This window comes from Prionailurus bengalensis, chromosome A1, assembly GCF_016509475.1.
Source record: "Prionailurus bengalensis isolate Pbe53 chromosome A1, Fcat_Pben_1.1_paternal_pri, whole genome shotgun sequence".
Lineage (NCBI taxonomy): Eukaryota > Metazoa > Chordata > Mammalia > Carnivora > Felidae > Prionailurus > Prionailurus bengalensis.
The window spans coordinates 102,746,688-102,764,921 of NC_057343.1; positions in this window are offsets into that span (position 1 = coordinate 102,746,688).

An 18,234-nucleotide genomic window follows, 5' to 3' on the forward strand; every position below is an offset into this window, starting at 1 on the left:
GATCGCTGGTTGTCTGGAACAAGGGAGAGGGATCAGCAGGAGGAATTAAACGGGGGCAGAAGTCAATTGAGGGGGGAGGGTATATTCACATGCCAAAACTCACTGAAATGTACATTGAAAATATGTTTACTTGTCTTGTTCAACTATATCTCAATAAAATTTAAAACCCACCGTCAAATGGTCAGTTTGCAAAGAAAAGTTCACCTTGCAAGTCATACTGAGCTTTGAGGTTCAATAAGCAATGAAGCTTTCCTAATTTATTTGGAAAATGTTTCAACATTTTTTTTCTCCAAATATTTTTCTCTAATGCAAAGCCCGCCCCCCTCTATGATTCCAGTTCCCCGTAAGTGTGATTTCTTGATATTGTCCTATAATAAACAGGTCAATGAGTCTTCTTCTTTTTTATTATTATTATTTTCACTCTGGGCTTTGGTTTGGCTTATTTATATTGACTTATCTGCAAGTTCACCGATCTCTTCTCATTTTCCAATCTGTTGTTGCAAACTCCAGTGAATTTCTCATCTCAATTCTCAAATTTCCATTTGACCCTTTTGTAGTTCTCATTTCTCTCCTCTGGACCCCAATGTGTTCGAAGATTATATCCATCTTTACCTTCAATTTTTGAAAATATCTGTAATATTTTATTAAATCCATTGGTCTAGAAGGCTCAGGCTACAGTTTCTTTTGGTTCAAATTCTAAGATTTGAACCAAATCTTGAATTCACAAATCGTGAATATGTGACATCTTAATCTCAGTAAATGACCGATTTAATGTTTTAGGTATTTTGATATAAACTCGAAGCATAAATACTGTACTCTTTAAACCTAAACCCTCTCCGTCCCATTTATCCAGTAGTTTGGACACATAACTAGGAGATGTGCATTGGAACTCAAGTTAGGAGTTTTGGGAAAACCACCATTACTGGAAGAAAAAATTCATAGATCTACCGAATTTTTCAATGGTTTCAACATGTTCACTTATATATTACTAAGTGACCCACTAAACTGACCTAAAGTCCAGCTCTACCTTTGGAATTATTATTCCCCCTCCCCCTCCGCTTTTTTTTAAACAAGTGATAGGTACCTATTATCTTGTTATAAACAAATAAATTAATGTCTCAGTCCAGATTCATTTTTAAGTGATGCTGTACCTGTACACCTCCATGTAACTACCACCCACATTAATATCTGGAACATTTTCGTCACCCCCCAATGTCCCTCATCCTTAGTCTGCTTTCCCCTAGAGACAACCAGTTTCCAAGTTCTACTAACAGGAAATAGATGGGCCAAATCTTGGAACTCGTGAAAATGAAGCCACATACAAAATACTCTTGTGCAGCCAGACTCATTTACAGAAGTAATATTGTTGAGATTTAGCTGTACTGTGTCAGCAATCAAAAGAATATTCCTTTTTGTTTAGTAATATTCCATTATATAAATATACTGTAATTTCTTAATCCCTGTTTGTACTGATTCTCCTTTGGACTGTTTTCATATTTTGCCTACTATAAATAAAGTTTGCTATGAACATCGTATACATGTTCCTAGGGACACTTATTTCCTTTCTCTTGGCTTAATAACCTAGAAATGGAATTTCTGTGTCATATGAGAGGTTTCCATTTCACATTATCAACAGCTTACTTACGCTTAGTATTTTTAAGGCACATTTTTTTCCACTCTTAAATTCAACTTGTGTTTTTAGATATGACAGATGTATCTTGCATACAACATGCAAATGGGTCTGCTTTTTATCTACTCTTATCATTTCTTTCTAATGAAGTGCTTAATCCATTTATATCTAAAATCAGTATGGCTTTGTTCAGATCACTTTAATTCTACTATCTTGCTATGTGTTTTCTATTTATAGCATCTGTTATTTGCTCCACCATTCATTTCTTGAAATTATCTTTTGAGCTTATAAAGTATTTTCTACTATACAATTGTATCTTCTTTCTGACTTTTAGCAATATTTCTTGGTGTGTGTGTGTGTCTGTGTGTTTTAGTGTTTCACCTGAAGATTGCAATATGCAATCTTTACTTATCACAGTCTCAATTCAAGTATTATACTACGTCAATAACCATATAATGGTATAATTCATTTAATCCCCACTCAATTCCTTGTATTGAACTCATATATTTTAGTTCAACATATTCTATAGACCCCACAATCCATTATTATTATTTTTGCTTCAAACAGTCAATGGTCTTTTAAAGAACTTCAGCAATCTCATGAGTCTAGAAGACTAAAACAGGAGTTCAGGGACCAAGGCTGCAAGGGCCTAAAACACAAAGATTTTTAGATAAAAAATTCAAAGAATTCAGCTCAACAGTCTGATCTTCCTTGCCCTTTAAGTCATTTGCTAATGTAAGACAAGAAGGCCAAGAAGTAAAAAAAGTAGAGAAGAAAGTAACCGCTATGAGTCTGAGAAATTGGACAGGACTTTTATCAGTTTAAGTGTTCTGGGGACACAATAAATGGCATGAAAGGATCACCAATAGGTAAGGTTCTGATAAAAACCCCAAGTATTCAATTGAACCCCAGAAGGGCTACACTCTAAGAGTGAGGTTAAACTGGACATAGTTCATCCTCACGTTCAACATCACTACTAATCAGGGAAATACCAATTAAAACCACAAGAAGATACCACCTTACACCTTTTTAAAATGACCATCATTAAGAAGACAAAATATAACAAAAGCTGGAAGGGATGTGGAGAAAAGGAAACCCTTATACACTGATGGTGGGAATGTAAATTTGTGCAGCCACTATGGAAAACTATATAGAGGATATTCAAAAGGTTAGTAAGAACCACCCTTGGTCTAGAAATTACACTTTTGGAAATATGTCCAAAGGAAATGAAACACTAACTCAAAAAGATATCTTCACCCTCATGTTCATAGCAGCATTATTTACAACAGCCAAGACAGTGAAACAACCTGAGTGTCCATCGATGGATGGATGGATAAGTAAGTTGTGATAGAGACACACACACACACACACACAGAATGTTATTAACCCCCACACAAAAAAGAGAAATCCTACCATTGATGACAACATGGATAGATCCTGAAGTCAATAGACTAAGTTAAATAAGTCAGACAGAAAAAGGCAAATACCGTATACGATCTTACTTATATAGAATCTTTAAAAAAAGAAAACTAACACAGAACAACAGATCAGACTTGGCATTACCAAAGATGGAGGGCAGGGGGGACTGACTGGAAGGTGGAAGGTGATCAAAGGTACAAACTTCCAGTTATCAGACAAACAAGTACAATGGATGTAACATAAACATGATCACTGTAGCTAATACTATTGTACGCATGTAGGAAAGCTCTTAAGAGTAAATCTTAACAGCTCCTATCACAAGGAACTCTCTTTCCCTCTTATTGTATTTATAGGAGAAGATGAATATTAGCTGAACGTATTGTGCTAATCATTTCATAATATATGTAAATCAAACCATCAGCTGTATGCCTTAAATTTATGCGGCGATGTAGGTCAATTATTTCTCAATAAAGCTGGGGGGGTGGGCGGGGAGAGGGGGAAATACTAAAAAAATAAATAAATAAAATAAAATAAATAAAGGAAAAAAGTAATCGACCAGCCTTACAAAGAATGAAACCCAGCTGTGAATCGGCTCAATCTGTTTGGATTAAAGTAATCCATGCCTACTCTAATTGCCTGCCAGAAGCTAAAGAAATCCTCTCTGGAGAAAGGTAACTTTTTTTTTTTCCCAGGAACCTCTATTATTTTTAAACTTAATTTCCATAATTCAATAAAAAAGTTCTCAGGTATACAAAATAAAAGCTCAGAAACAAAACAAAAAGGAAAATGATGCACAGGTGATCCAGATACTGGTTTTCAGAAACAGATTTTAACTGTGATTAATGGATCACAAGGGATAACAAGATGGAACAATGAACCAGAAAACCGGAAATTTCTATTAAAAGCATCAAATGGAAATTCTCAAACGCAGACTAAAAAACAACACTATCGGAAGTCAGGAATGCAAGAGAGGCCACTTCACACTGGCCAGAAGGGATCAAAGTAAAACTACTCACCGCAGGCGGTTGCGGTGCATTCTGCGGGGAGCTGCTGGCGGTGAAGGTGAGGGGCGGCCCCAGGGGGCTGCAGGGTCTGGGTGCACTAGGTTCGCCGCCCGCCCGCCCCGCCGCCGCCACAAGTCCGGCTGTACCAAAGTCCCGGTGGCCTCTGGACCCCACCCGATGGCACCATGCGCTGGCGGGCGGAGGGGCCCAGCTCACGGACGCTCATCCTGCTGGACTCCCAAGGGGACAAACTACTGGGCTGCATACTCAAGCCCAAGTTCACTGACTTCACCCTCCCCAGCCAGGAGCAAAGACGTTCGAAGGGCCTGGAGGAGGCTGTGCGCGGGCGGGCAACCCCGACAGCAGCTTGGGAAGCACCGACGGCATCCTGCGTCACGGGTCCATGGATAACAGCGTAGCCAAACCTCGCCAGTTGCTCACCGAGTTGAACTTTGAATATGTAGACACCTGTGAGGCAAAGGGTCTCCCCGGGCTTGCGCGCAGTTTCTGCAAAATACACAGTACTGTTTGCCTGATTTACTGTAAGAGCAGCAAGAGGAGGGGCTGTAACCCACGCGTAAAAACGCCTCGCAGCCGCAATGTAAATCACTTCCTGGGGGCCACATGCACAGAGGCGACTCGCCACCAGGTTGGGCCTCTCTGACAGACGGTTCTGGAATGTTCTAAGGGTGGCTGGCTCACCATCTTCCTCCTCGGCTTCAATCCTGCCAGTGCCAACTGGGTCAAAGCGCTGCCGTCCGAACGGCCCAGTCAAAACAGCCTCAACTGCACCACCCGGGACCGCTCGGAGCTGAGGCTTCCTGCGCTAACGAGGCAAGATCCCCTTTGAGCAGGAGTAGCTGTGGGCTGGGCACATCACCACCCTGCAGATCAATCCGCCGTGTGGAAGCGCTGGGGCGGGAAAATCCTTCCGCCACCTTGCAGGACTTAGAGAAGCCAGGGTTGGGAGGAGCCAGAGAGCGTCGTCCGGCTATAGGAGGACGCCTAACACGACCGGATCCTAGCTGGTCCCCTCATCAAGGTGGAGGCCAATTATGATAAGAAACCGGAAAGAGTCCCAGTGTCAAGATAACCTTATGGCAAGGCGCCACGTGGTCCTTAACGAGAACACAATTGCCTACTTTACTCTGCCTAAGACTGAGTATGAGTGCTCTGCTGATGAGGCTTCACCCAGAATTTGTTTGGGATATGCAGCTTACCCAAGGGGACTAGACATGCCTGCGTACAAAGGAAATGGAGTTGGCACCCCCTGTGCAAAGTGATCAGCCACGTCATCGAGATCCCTGTCAATTATGGTGATGAGATCACCACTGAGCTGCAGAGCAGTAATGAACGTGCCTGTGGAGGAAATCATCACTTCCAGGTGGATTTCAGGTGGAAGTCAACCTCGTTCCACAACACGCGGAGCACGCTGAAAATGTTTGCACCGGAGGAGACCTCCATATGGGGTTACATCAGCCACCAGCTGGAGGACATGATCGTCAGATGCCAGCTGCCTCAAAATTTCATGGCAGAAGGACTCCCCAACCTGAACCAGTCTTCAGGTTTACAGATAACGACTGTGCAGTAAAGTCCAACAAGCCAGGATGCAGGAACTGTCAGGCACCGGGAAGATGGTCACCTTGGCCCCCATCAGTTACTACCTGGCCGGGGGAAGTGAGCCCCTATTTGTGTTCCAAGTAATATAGGCATCGATCAGCTAACGAGAAGATCCACCAGACAGGGCTGCGAGTCATGCTGTTCTGGATGAGGACTCAGTATCGCTTTTGGCCTTACACAACCAGGTCAAGAGCACGGATAGCCTGCCAAGTTCCAGAAGCTGCACCAACTGAAGGAAGAGACAGGGAGCTGTTATTGGCAGAAGAGAAGCCGCACCTGACCCTGAAGCTCTCCACGGAGAATGAGCTGCTTATGAGCACAGATGTGGTATGGGTGTGGGCAACGGAGGTCCCTTTTAATTGATGCACGCTCCCATGCCACTGAGCTGGAGGGAATGCATGGTCCTGGGAGCCAAGTAGCTCCTCTTCACGGGTGACCAATGCCTGAAGAGGTCCCTCTTCAGAAAGGCATTGCTGCAGCAGATCGTATGAAGGAGGGATTGGATTTCCAGTGACCCCCGACCGGATGTTCTAGATGGCCCAGAGCCCAGAGGAGATTGCCAGCTGAAGCAGCTTCTGCCTGAATAGGAAGGAGACTGCAAACACGGAGTAGATCGTCCCAAAGCTGCTGAAGGAAGGTGCCAAGCCAGACCAGATCGGCATCATCAGGCCCTTATCCGGGGCTAGCATCCTACCTGATGCAACACGTGCAATTCAGAGGCTCCCTGCATCCCGGGAAGTAGAATTCACTCACGTGGACACATTCCAGGGCCAGCAAAAGGACTTTATCTAACGCTCCTGCGTATGGGCTACCGAGCAACAAGGCATTGGATTTTTAAACAAGCCCAGACAGCTTAACATGGCCCTGACCAAAGCATGATGTGAGGTCCTTGTCATAGTCCTGTCCTCACAGCAGCACTGGAAACACCTGCTGAGGCTCCTGAACTCTACCTGTAGTAAAGCTTCCTGCTGCTCAGGAAGCCCAGGGAGCCGGTCAACACCATCTATGCAGGGGTCAGATATGACCCCAGGAGGCTATGACCCCCGGGCCAGGCTATGATCAGAGCAGCCAGAGCTGGCCCTGGAACACGTACTTCCAGACCCATGACCCAGATGGGCATGATCCGTGCCAGGGCCAGCCACACGGCTGCCATGGACATTGCCCATCCCCTTCAACCTGGTTGTGTGGCCCGTGCTGCCTCGGGGGTATTTTGGACAGGCCGACCCAGGGAATCCCAAAAGGCAAGGCCGATCCTGGGGGATGCTGGATGAACAGCTCTGAGCTTCCTGGGCCCAGCCAGGCATCTCCCTGCCCACCAGGCCAGTCAGGAGGTGGCATTGCAGCTGTTCTCACTGGGCGCCCTGGCTCAGAGCTCTGTCTTCAGAAGCCAGCCCTCCAAGGTGAGCCAGCCCGAGCTGTCCCAGGACAGTCACCCTCGGCAATCAGTTTCAGTCACACATCGATTGACGTGCCACTGTTGCAAGGCTCCTCGCGGCGGCACAGTGCAGTGATGGGGCTGTCCCAGTATACCAGAAGGGGACTCAGTCCAGCAGCACTTATTTTGAATGATAAAAAGTAAAATAAATCAATGGATACCTGTTTTCCGCTGCTGAAACTGGAGGGCCACTGTTAGCCACAGGAGAGGAGCAACTGAGGGAGAGAAGATCCGAGACAGAACAAGCACCCACCGCTGGCCCACAGGACGAGGAGATGGGAGCCCTCTGCCAGCCCCTGGGCAGGGAGGCCCCATGCCAAAGCAGCCACACTGAGTACCCGGGGCGGAGGGAGGAAGCCCCTGATCTCAGAGTAGGCCTTTCGTCTGTTTGCTCTCTTCTCTTTTATAGAAAGGGGACGGTGTTTTAGAAAGAAGAAAACTTCGCCTTTGAGTGCCCCAGCAGGTCCCTGGCAGGTGGCTCCTTGCAGGTGGCCAGGTTCCACACTGGCCTCCTGTCTGTGTTCTCAGAGGGCTGTCATTGAAAGAAAAAACAGCATTTGCGGGGTTTCTGCATTTTAAAGATTCTTTCAAAGGAGTACTGAAAAATATCTTCGCGCCGAGTTTGTCTCGCACGTGTTAGTGGCGGATGATGGAGATGGGAGATGTTTGGGATCCTCGAGTTTAGGATCAACACCTGTGACGAGATCCGGAGAAACATTTCTGCTTTCAGTTTTAGCTGCCAATGGCTGTTCCCACATTGAGGGTGGTGAGGGGGCACCGTGCCAGGCCGGACAGCTCCCCGGTTCTCTGCTGCACTCTGAAAATCAAAGCGCTGACCGTGTCTGGTGGCCTCGCCCCCTTACTCCAAGGGGTTCTGGCAAGACTGGCCGTGAGGCCAGAGAGCAGGAAGGTGGCTATTCTCAGGCCAATGGCTCCTTCCCAGGGTCCTTCCCAAGGATTTGGTGGAAGACAATGGCCAAGAAGGCCCATCTCCGGGGAGATGTCCACAGTCCCTGTGGCCTGTTAGACAGGCTGAGCGCCCCACCCCTCTTTTTTCTCCGAACCACCCCCAGATTTAAAGACCCTCTACCTGTGGGCACAGGTTCAATGAGGAGGGGGTGGTATCAGAAATAAGTTGGTCCTGTGCCAGAGTTTGGAGGAGTCTGTCACATCAGCTAGTGAAGGAGGCATGTACCTGGATGGGGGTTGCAACTGAAAAATATACTGGAGCTTGGAGAACCACCCCTAGGTTCTTGCTCACCGTGGTGACCCCCCAGTGACCACCTAGTTGGGAACCGTGCCTTCCTAGGCGGTAGGGGCCCTGATCTCCCCTAGACACTGGCACTTTTTCGAAGCCTCCAGATTCCAGCTTGTGCACTGGAGAGACAGGGACACCCAGGCCACTTTCCTACTAGCCAGGGCTCTTATTTATTACCGCTGCTATCGGGTTCTGGTTCCCCCCCTTTTTTGGTGGGGTGCATAGACACACAGTATGTGTGAGGCATGACCCACTGTGTGACGCACCTCCTGGTGACTTCCGTGCCCACCAATCCCGTCTCACTGTTCCATTCATTGGAATGCTTTGCCGCCACTTTGTGTGATGTGCTTTCTTCTCTACCTTCCTAGCGGCAGTGATTCTGAGTTTTCCCAAACCAAGGAGCATCTGTACCAAGGCAACTTTGGATTTTTGGTCAATTTGTCTTAAGCTCTTTTAGCGCCAATAAAGTCTTAATGAGCACACAAACCAAAAACTACATACGACAGTAACCATGTTGTAAGGAACCTTGACAAAGTCGAGCAGCCAAAGTTGTTACACGTTGTTACATGGTATACAAATAATACAAAATCTTTGGGAAAAGATGTGACAGTTTTTAATCAAAGTAAGTAATGTATTTTCCTTATGATCCAGCAATTTCCATGATCTTAGCATTCAAACTAAGACAAACGAGCATACCAAAAAAAAGACCCGAATGAGGGTATTTATAGCAGTTTTGTCATATCTCAAAACTAGAATGAGTTCAGTTGTCCATCTATAGAATAAATTAAAAATACTAGGGGCACCTGGGTGGCTCAGTTGGTTGAGTGTCCAACTTCAGCTCAGGTCATGATCTCCCAGTTTGTGAGTTCGAGCCCCATATGAGGCTCTGTGCTGACAGCTTGGGGCCTGGAGCCTGCTTCGGATTCTGTGTCTCCCTCTCTCTCTGCCCCTTCCCTGCTCATACTGTCTCTCTCTCAAAAATAAATAAACATTAAAAAAATTATAAATAAATAAATAAATAAATAAATAAATAAACTGTATAATATTCATACAATGGAATAGTATTCAGCAATAAAAGAGAATGAACTACCAGTATGGATTGAATTGTATCCTCCAAAAAAGAAAGATTGAAGCCTTTACTCCCAATACCTGAGAATTTGACCTTACTTGGAAATGGGATTTTTATAGAAGTAGTCAAGTTAAAATGAGGCTGATGACCAGTAGAACTGGTGTCTTTATAAAAGGCGGGGGGGGGGCGCCTGGGTGGCGCAGTCAGTTAAGCGTCCGACTTCAGCCAGGTCACGATCTCGCGATCCGTGAGTTCGAGCCCCATGTCAGGCTCTGGGCTGATGGCTCAGAGCCTGGAGCCTGTTTCCGATTCTGTGTCTCCCTCTCTCTCTGCCCCTCCCCCGTTCATGCTCTGTCTCTCTCTGTCCCAAAAATAAATAAACGTTGAAAAAAAAAAATTAAAAAATATATATATATAAAAGGGGGGAATTTGGATTCAAAGACTGAAACACAGAGGGAAGATGGTCTGAAGATTCAAAGGGAGAAGACAGTCACGTGACTATAGCGATGCATCTATAAGCCAAGGAATGCCAAAGGTGGCTGCCAGATAGCAAATGCTAGAAGAAGCAAGGAAGAACTCTGCCCTAGAGCTATCAGAGGGACCACGACCATTCTAGTGCCTTGACTTCAGACTTCTGGTCTCCAAACTTAGAAAATTAATGTCCATTGTTTGAAGCCGCTCAATTTTTGCTGTTTTTTATGCGCACCCTGGAAATGAATACAACTACTAAAAAAAATTTACTCTCAGAAGATGATACAGGTGAATAGATAGATGAATCTCAAAAGCCCTATGTTGAGTAAAAAAGCTTTACATGAAAGATGCGTACTGTATAACTCACTTTATACGAAGCTCTACGACAGGTAAATCTGTGGTGGAAAAAAATCACAACGGTGCTTGTTTATGAGCGTGGAAATTGGGGTTGACTGGGAATGGGTATGAGAAAACTTTCTGGGGTGATGATAATGTTCTATATCTTGATAAGGGGTTGGTTAACACAAGTGTCTGCAATTATTAAAAGTCAGCAAATGAATGTTAGCAATTTGTACATTTCATTGTACGTAAATTCTACCTAAAACAAAACATACCCTATAAACAAATGCTGAACTCTAGCTAATGGTGTCTGTGGCATTTAGAAAGGAGGGTACTGATGTCTGAAATTTAATTTGAAATGCATCAACCAGTGAGATGGATTGATGAATGGATACAAAGATGGGTAGGTAGATACGTGATAATGCAACTACAATATACTGTCAATGGTAGAATATAGTTGACGGCTATATGAGTGTTGAATGTAAATTTCTTTCTGTTCTTTTGCGTGTTTGAGTATTTTCATCATAAAATGTTAGAGAAAACAAAAGAGAGTAATGTAGAAGTTAATATCGGAGTTTAACATAGGAGTTTACCAAGAAATTAGACAAAGCTAAGGAGATGTGTAGTCAGGCTGAAGAATTAAGAAAAGAACTGAAAATATAGAAGGGTGCATCAGTGATACTAGAATCAGTGATTTATAAATACTACATAAAGAGCTGGAATTATAGAAGGGAAGGAGAAAGAGAATGGGATAGAAGCATTTTTTAAAACATACTAGCTCAGAAGTTTTCCAAGCAGATGAAAGACTTCAAGCCACATAGTCAGTTAATGAAATGAGTTACATGCATTTCCGTGGAGTACAAAGAAAACCACAGCTACATACGTCTAGTCAGATTGTTGACAAAAACAGAAAGCTCTCCAGGCATTCAGAGGAGCAACATTCAGACTGAGAGCTCACTTCTCAATGCAATGACATCTTTAAAGTGAGGCACAATGGGGGCACCTGGGTGGCCCAGTCACTTGAGCATCCGACTTCAGCCAAGGTCATGATCAGCCCAGGTCATGAATGACCTAGGTAATGATTGACCTCAGGTGATAATCTCAGGGTTCGTGGGTCAAGCCCCACGTTGGGCTTCGCTCTGCCAGTGCGAAGCCTGCTTCCATCTCTCTGTCTCCCTCTCTCTCTGCCCCTCACTTGCTTGGGCCTTCTCTCTCCCAAAAATAAACATTAAAATAATTTAAAGTGAGGCACATGGACAGAGCTAGCATTCCTTAGCCTAACCGCTTCACAGACCTTATCCCATTTAATCCTCCTATCTCCCCAGCCCCCAAACTGGGCTGTATTAATGTCCCCATTGTAATAAAATGAAATTGAGGCCTGAAAAAGTTAATGATATACATAAATGTGGACAGCTCACCAGTGGTAAAGATTTCAATTTAGCTACGACAGACTGCAAATATATTCATCTGATATATTATGCTTCCTCCTATATTATAAATGTTCTGCTTTTTTTCCCTCCCCATCCCTGTCCATCTGCCTAGGCTCTCGATCTTGATATCCGCTGATTCGGCAATCTCCTTGCCAAGTCTTGTAGCAGTGATAACAATATACTTGGGGTTAATAGTGAAAAAGGAGAGAGAGAAAGAGAAAGTGAATGTGCTTGAACACTAGTATCTAATATTGGATAACAAGGATACAGATCACATTATTGTATGGTGCCGGAGCACTGACTGTAGAGAGAATACATTTAATTGGCATCTTTTCTTTGAATACAGTATATCTAGTCTCCATTTTGACACCCTAGTAGATGACTGAAATGCTACCTTGCGTCTTGTTAACACCGGATTGTAAAGTGTATATTATTACAGAAAATTGACAGGGTGATGAGCTGTCACTTTAGCTAAGAGAATATCCTATTTTTAATGAATATTATTTCATAAAGAAATGTGCTGATGACAGCTTATTTCAGTGGAAACTGTTGATGCCTAACCTTTCTGCTAGACAACATCATATCAGTGGTGACTATACCTGAAAAAAACGATACCAGATCCTAGAAATGTGTGAGAATAATTGTTGATAAATGACTACCTAAGAGTAAGCAGGAGTATGTTTAGTGTAGTGTGTTAGCATATATGTAACAGGAAGTTTTGGGGAGGGGGGTGTATTTTTTATGATAAGATAGTGATGCAGATCCCAATAATATTGTTATTATATTTTTATTTAAGCCTGTAATGAGATGAAAACCTCTGTCTTCAGAATAAATGTGTGTGTAGAGGTGAACTCACAAACGTGCGTACACATCTATATATCTATATAAATATACATATGCATATAGATAAAATTCCAAAGTCAATACCTACATAAATGCATCCAATGTGGCACCTAAACTCCAATCTTCTACTGATCACCGGAATTAGGAGAACCAAGGTCAAGGCCTGGTTCTATACGTTTATTTAGTCATCTTGGGAAAGTCACTTCATCTCTTATTTAAGTTGATTTTACTTCTCAGTTAAAACGAAGACAATAATATTGCCCTACATGCTTCAGAAGGTGGCCAGGAGGCATTTCAAAGAGCTCATATGTATGAAATAAACTTGATATCACAAAAGATACCACCATTAGGTATATACTTGTATGTTATTATATTAGGTATTATATATTAAGTATAATTATGAATATAAATACAAATATTATGATACGGGCTAGGAGTCACCAAACTATGAGTTCAAATAAGGGCCAATGGTTGTTACCAATAATAATCTAATTTCAACATTCCATTGCCCAGATGCTAATGAAGCCACCTCGAAATCGGACCCAGCTTGTTCTAGGAAACAAGGGAAAGCTTATGGAAGCTTATGGAAGGTCTTCTCGTGTTCCTGGTTCTGCTCCATAATACTTCCATGAAGCCATCAGAGGTGCCCGTGCCACCTCGTCCCAGCCTACCCGTCCAAAGTGACATCTGCATCCATATGCCACCTTCACACCCCCCAAAGTGGTCGACGATCAAAGGGCCCAGAGTGCCGCTGTGCTCCGGTCCTGCACCCAGAGCGAGACAATGCCCATCACACTGGCACCATATCCAAGTCCCTCTTTGTCGCACTGGCAAGAAGCCGTGTTTCTAAGCGCCCTCTGTTTCCTCCTGCCACCCTCTCTGCCCACAGGACCCTGTCAGGAGTCCAGGCTTACAGCCCAAAGTCTTGGGCAGACAGTGCAGTTTTTCCCATTCCTTCCAGCCTCTTCCCTTCCTTTCTCCCTGTATATGAAAACCCCTGGTCTCATTTTCTTCTAACCAGAAAGTATTTTATAAGTGGCATCCTGTCAGGCATATTTCACCAGCTTGCCAGACTTGGCTAGAAATGTCTGGCCGAAATCGGATTGGGCACGCTTAGTGTTCAAGTTACTCATGGCTGTGTAACATACTTTAGTGACCTCAGACAGTAGTGGTGTTTTGTTGTTCACAATTCTCTACATTGACTGGATGGTTCTTTTGCTGGTCTTCCTGAGCTGGCTCATGGAGAGGAATTCAGTGGAGTTAACTGGCAGCTGGGCTTAGCTAAAACACTGGAATGGCTATGCCCCAAGTATATACCAAATAAAGACAGAAGCTGCCAGTCCTCTTAAAGCTCAGATTCTCAGATGCACAGCACTATTTGCATAGCCTTCTGTCGCTCAAAGGAAGCCACAAGGCCAGCCCAAGTTCAAGGAGATATGGCTTCTACTTCTTGACGGAAAAGGCGCACAAATAGGGAGATGATAGGAATTGCTGGAGTGGCATCTTTGAAGGCAAGCAAGCGACTAGAGCTGAGCCTCTGGAGGCCACAGCGCACAACCCTCGCACCTGCAGAATACACAGTCCCCCTCCCAAGACCCCCACATCTCATCCAATTACAGCATTAGCTCCAAGTCCTGGATTTTATCATGAAATCTCTTCCACATGTAGACAAGTCTCCCCGGATTCAGTTACTCAGATGCACCTGCTCAAATGTAGCTCTCTTGATGTGTGAATGAAAATGACTGGTTAATCTGCCTCCCCCCTCGCCCCCCACATATGCAAGATGCAGTAGGGAGAGGGGGGTGGGGCAGGAAAACTCTAACAGGGATTCCTGTTCAAGAAAGGGGACTATGGAAGGTACACAGAGCTACTGCTCCATAGCAATTCTGAAACCTGGCCAGGGACATATTTTTAGGTCCCCTACTATGGGGACAGGGAATGTTACTTGATGAGGGACCAGCTCTGCCCTCTGGGAATAACTCTCCCGACTCATTGTTCTCTTGGTTCCTGGCTTGTGCAGGAGGCTCTTGGCTCTGTTCTCAGTACAAATAAAGAAATAGCCACCATCGCACAATCGGTGTACCATTTTGGGTCTCTGACAACGCATTCGGCTTGCCAACAGCTGACCAGGATTTCTTAAAAATTCAACAGGGGCCGTGTAACCTTCCCATTCGTGTGAACACATTCAACTGTGCACGTGGCAACGCTCAAGTCACTTGTATAAACTCATCAGAATAATTATGCAACGAATACACGAATAATCTATATAAGTTATGTGCAAAGTTAAACTGTCTTCTACCACACTTAAGCTGTGAAGAGATATTTCTTGTGACCTAGGAGCTGCAATAGTGTCTTCATGTCTCTTAAATGTGCTCTTTTTCTTAGTCCTAGAAAGGTAAGGAGGACGTAGCTTCCTCCAGACCCAGAAGTGAAACTCGGTGCTATCGCTGACTTCAGAAGTGCCTCAAAAGAAGAAAAAAGCAACAAGAGATATTTGCCGGGATCTCTCTCTCTGTCTCCTGGATATCTGTGGTAAAGAAAAGAAACCTTCTAATTGGACACAGTATAGTACCCTTTGGGAATAATAATACTAACAATACTTCAGCTCTCAGGCTCTTCCATGCTTCTGGGAAACTGTCTCATAAAAGTTTTAGGTGAGAAGTCCAGAATCTGAGAAACAGGTGCATATCAAAAATATTCCTGTGTACCCCAGTAGTCGACCCGCATTAAAATAGATTTCCAATAGGGGCGCCTGGGTGGCTCAGTTGGTTAAGCGTCCGACTTCAGCCAGGTCACGATCTCGCGGTCCGTGAGTTCGAGCCCGGCATCAGGCTCTGGGCTGATGGCTCAGAGCCTGGAGCCTGTTTCAGATTCTGTGTCTCCCTCTCTCTCTGCCCCTCCCCCGTTCATGCTCTGTCTCTCTCTGTCTCAAAAATAAACGTTAAAAAAAATTTTTTTAATAGATTTCCAATAATATAAATATTAATTGCAATATTATTGATCCTTTTCACCATCCTTCCTATAATTACTTAAATAAGCAAATATATATATGGGGCTCCTGGGTGGCTCAGTCAGTGGAGCATCCAACTCTTGATTTTGACTCAGGTCGTGATCTCACAGTTTGTGGGTTCGAGCCCCACGTCAGACTCAGCCACTTCAGAGTCTGCTTGGGTTTCTCTCTTTCTCTCTCTCTTTCTCTGCCCCTTCCCTGCTCATACATTCTGTCTCTCTCAAAAATAAATAAGTAAACTTAAAAAAAAAAAAGCATATATTCACTTCCAGACAGACTTGAAAGGGCAGATTATAAGATAAAGGAAGAAGGATTTCATGTTCTTTGGCATTTTTTTTTTTTTCCCTGCTCGTCAGATCTAAACCACACAAGTCTTGGCAAAGAAAGGCTTGAAAATCGGTGGAAGGTTTTGGGACTGTCCGTGTCGGACTGGAAAACCATTTGTTTTTAATATTGGATATATTTTTCAATGTTATATAATAGTGTCTTTCTCCCAGGCACTAGGCTGGGCACGTACTCTAATTTTTCCCTGGATCTTCCGAGCATCCCTTCAACATTATCATCTTGATATGATAACGAGCTCAGAGATATGAGATACCTCATGTGAAGTCTTATGCCTGAGTGTGCCATATCTGTCACACTCCAGAGCCATGACCTTGTTCCCCCCCCCCCCCCCCCCCCCACGTTCCTTACCTTACAGATTTACTACTTTCTCCTAGGGTGTATTTTACACCTTCCTCTACCATGTCCCCCGGCTGAAACCTACTACGAAGTTCTCGCTAAATAAAATGCCGAGTTCTTATCTGAAACAAGCAAGATTCAAATAACTTGAAGGGGAAAGCTTGCTCGAGGATAACGTATTATTTTAAGGGCATCCCTCAGAGTTATAATGATAAATGAAATTATATTACATATCTCAATAAAGAGGAAACTATCTTCTCCAGAGCACATAAAATTAGTTCCAAAATTAAAAATTCAGAAGTGAGACGTAAATGAAGGCCATCAATTAAATTTTATAAAAGAGCTGGCACCATTTTGAAAAAGTTCAATTGTCTCCTCAATGAAAATTAGATAAATAACTTCATTTTATTGAGAAAAATTATTACGATCTGAGAGAGAGAACTGGAGGCTTTTCGCCTTCAATTAAAAATATCAATCCTCCAGCAGAGTCCCCCCAAATTATTCATCCGCAAATGAGCACACACTCAAAAGAGGATTTCACCTAGAGAGCAAAGGAGCAGGAGCTGACAGAGATGCTTCTTTTTATTTGTGATTCTATTTCATCAGGGATAATGAGATTTTTTTTAAATACCCTAACAATGGTCGAATAAATATTTAAGTTGTTACAAGCCCCAGGTACCGTCTTATCAGCTGTAACCTACATTCTGAAGGGACCTTAAGACACTGAACGTATTTTCCAAGTACTTGAGGCTTCTCTAGGTTTCAGGGGCATCTTAGGGCCGCTTGAAAAAGTCACTGCCTGTTCGATCCCTGGTAAAGGGAATAAGGAATGGGAAGCTGAGCTCTCTATTTCTATGTGGTTGGCAAGAGATCTAGAAAGAAGCTGTGTGGATGCTTTATCACTCAGAACGTGAGCGTCCGCCGCATGATGGGCAAAGATGCAAAACTGTGGCCCTTTATGGGGCGCCTGGGTGGCTCAGTCGGTTAAGTGTCCGACTTCAGCTCAGGTCACGATCTTGCGGGTCCGTGAGTTCAAGCCCCGCGTCGGGCTCTGGGCTGATGGCTCAGAGCCTGGAGCCTGCTTCCGATTCTGTGTCTCCCTTTCTGTCTGTCCCTTCCCCATTCATGCTCTGTCTCTCTCTGTCTCAAAAATAAATAAACGTTAAAAAAAAAAAATTAAAAAAAAAAAACTGTGGCCCTTTTTATGGCGTTCCACATATGACTCGCCTCCATGTTTCTCGACGTACATAGAAGGAAGAAAACAAGAAGGTGTCTCTGTGTCCCTGGTCATCCTGTTTATTGACCCTGTTTTTTCACTACTGGAGAAGGATTTGTCAGCGGGCGCTCAACTAATTGAAGGAACTGGAAACATCTATGAACTCTGCAGAATGTTTCAGGATAGAGCTGTAAGTGACCAGCCCATTTGTTACAATTTTCTCAATGGCACAAATGGCCTGAATTCCAAATATCATAATCTAACTGAAACAAGATAAAATGGACTGTTTTCTGTGTCGTACTGCTGTTTCTTTCCTTTATCTAAAGGCATGGAAGCATTTGCCAAAATGTGATATCTGTCATAACAAGCCACAAGGAAAAGGAAAAACCAAAAAAAAAGCAAAACAGTGACGTATCCTATTACATGTAACCTATCCACACAAATTGGTCCCAGCAGTTTTCTCTTTAATTCGGGATTTATGGAAACATCTGAGATTATAAAATTAACCAAACAAAAACAGATGCTATAATTGTGAGGGGCCCAATTCTTGGATGAATCCCAGAGCTAAACATCAGTATATGGAGTAGAAACATTTTTACTTAAGTTCTTATATCTCAGTTTACAAGCTGATGTGAATATTCCGCATGAAAAGAACTATCTTAAACAGCTTGGAGAAATGAAATTATGTGTACATAAGTGGCCCATTTCTCTCCCTTTCAAAAGGAAGACGAGGGCTATTAAAATGATAATTTTCTCGAGTTTGTTAATTAATAATAAGATCTCCCACCTATATTTACAATTCTGAGGGA